General features: G+C 37.8%; 1 non-coding gene across 1 annotated transcript; it reads left to right on the top strand.

Moving 5' to 3' along the window:
- The first annotated feature begins 1,990 nt into the window (after positions 1-1,990).
- On the top strand, positions 1,991-2,097 carry LOC139895010 (small nucleolar RNA R71). Its single transcript, XR_011775482.1, has one exon. It is a non-coding gene; the product is annotated as a small nucleolar RNA R71 (small nucleolar RNA).
- The last annotated feature ends 290 nt before the right edge of the window (positions 2,098-2,387 follow it).

Genomic DNA, 2,387 nt, shown 5'->3' with positions numbered 1-2,387 from the left:
AGAACAACTAACTTTAGACAGTGTTTTCTTTTAGAACATTTGAATCTCCCCACACTTAGGTAGCTGTGGTGTCAAAATTGTGATTAACTTCATTGTCAATTTCTTTTGGACCATAATCAACTTGCATATCTGTGACTTTTGCTTAAACCATTGGTCGAATTCCTGTGTAATATCCACAAATTCAACTAGTTTGGCCTTTTCTTTAGGCGATAGATTGGATACTAACCGGTTACATAACTTAAAGTTCCCCTTGGTTCTAGCATCGCGAATCCGTTTAATAAGTTTCTTCATTGAACTGTTAATAACGGGGTCATTTAATTTCGTATCAACAACGGGGTTCTTTGTTATCAAGTCATCATTAGGTGTCACTTCATCTTCCCCACACTTAGGCATTTTATTATTGTTAAGCACTACCGTTGGAGTTGGTAAAACAATATAGTTCTTACCAATCGTTTTTGTTGGTTCAACGGTTTTGGTTGGTGGAGATTTAGACTTTTGACTCACAAAGGTGATCGATTTTTCATCATTACTAAGTGTCATTCTACCCTCTCTTACATCAAATAACGCCCCGGTGGACGCTAAGAATGGTCGACCTAAAATTAGAGGAATGTTTGGGTCCTCTTCTATGTCAATGACAATAAATTCGACTAAAAAGGTTAAATTGCCCACTTGAACGGGTAAGTTGTCAGCAATTCCAACTGGGTGCCTAATGATTTAATCAAAGAGTCTAACACTCATGTTCGTTGGATTTAACTCACCTACTCCTAATCTCTTATATAATGAAAGAGGCATAACACTCACACTCGCACCTAAATCTGCTAGTGCATCATACATGACACAATCACTAAGTAGACAAGGAACAATAAATTCACCCGGATCACCCAACCTGGGTGGAGGTTTTGGTGGAACTGTCTTCACCGGGTTTACTTTTACGGTTTTTGTTTCTTGTACTTTCTTATTCTTCTTTTTCTTTCTATAGGTATCACAAATTTTATTACCTATCACTTGTTCATACTCAACTCCTTTTCTTGGAAACAGGATGGGTGGTCTGTATGGTGCCACCACTGGCTTTACATACTCGGGTGGTGGTGGTGGTGTAACTTCTTCATTGTTACTCACATCTAAAACCTTCCCATCTTCTGATGATGGTTTTTCAGAATTTTTTGACACCATATTAACATTCTCATTTCGAGGATTTACTTCAGTATTACTCGGTAGCTTTCCTTGTTCCCTCTCACTCATCATGCTAGCAAGAGTACCTACGTGTTTTTCTAAATTCAAAATGGAAGCTTGTTGAGTTCTTAATGACTGATCAAACCTCTCATTTGTTTGGGTTTGAGATGTAATAAATTGTGTTTGAGATTCTATTAGCTTTGCCATCATTTCTTCCGGATTTGGATTTTTCTCTTCGGTTTGTTGTGGTGGTTTATACAAGCTAGGTCTTTATTGATTAAAAGTGTTGTTTTGAGTTGGTTGGTTATTCGGACCTTGTTGGTTGTACGAGTTGTTGTTGGGTCCATTTGGATTGTAAAGAATGTTTTGATTTCGATTGAAGTTTGGCCTTGGCGGTTGATAATTATTTTGATAATTATTTCCCGGCCTTTGGTTTATGTAGGAAACATTCTCACGTTGTTCCATCGTTTGCTCGGTGTGACAATCTTTCGTTAAGTGTGGTCCACCGCATTGCTCACAACTGATTCGTATTGCGTGAATATCTTTATTCATTTTTTCCATTCGTCTCTCGAAAGCATCTATTTTTGCGAAAATGGAATCAAAGTCATGGCTAGAATCGGCTCTAGCCGCTTTAGATAAACGAAAGATATCTTTTTCTTGGTGCCACTCATGAGAGTGGGAGGCTGTATTATCAATTATCTTGTGAGCTTCGGTTGCGGTTTTCTTCATAATGGAACCACCAGCTGCTATGTCGATGTCTTTTCGTGTAGTAATGTCGCATCCTTGGTAGAATATTTGTACTATTTGATAAGTATCTAAACCGTGTTGAGGACATCCTCTCAACAAATTTCCAAATCTTGTCCACGCCTCATATAATGTTTCATTTGGCTTTTGTGTGAACGTAACAATTTCTCCTTGAAGTCTCACGGCTTTAGATACCAGAAAGAATCTTTTAAAAAATTTCTCAACTAAAACATCCCATGTGTCAATCGCCCCTTCAGGTAAAGATTCTAACCAATCTTTGACTTCTCCCTTTAAAGTCCAGGGAAACAACATGAGATAGATCTGTTCATTCTCAACTTCTCTGATTTTGAATAGAGTACAGATCCTATTAAAGGTTCGAAGATGTTTGTTTGGATCTTCTTTCGGCGTACCACTATATTGGCACTGATTAGTTACCATGTGTAGGATTTGTCCTTTGATTTCATAATCTG

The sequence above is a fragment of the Rutidosis leptorrhynchoides genome, chromosome 2 (assembly GCF_046630445.1).
Source record: "Rutidosis leptorrhynchoides isolate AG116_Rl617_1_P2 chromosome 2, CSIRO_AGI_Rlap_v1, whole genome shotgun sequence".
In the NCBI taxonomy this organism is placed as follows: Eukaryota; Viridiplantae; Streptophyta; class Magnoliopsida; order Asterales; family Asteraceae; genus Rutidosis; species Rutidosis leptorrhynchoides.
The sequence above is the reverse complement of the archived record's forward strand: the minus strand, read 5'-3'. Positions and strand labels throughout refer to the sequence as shown.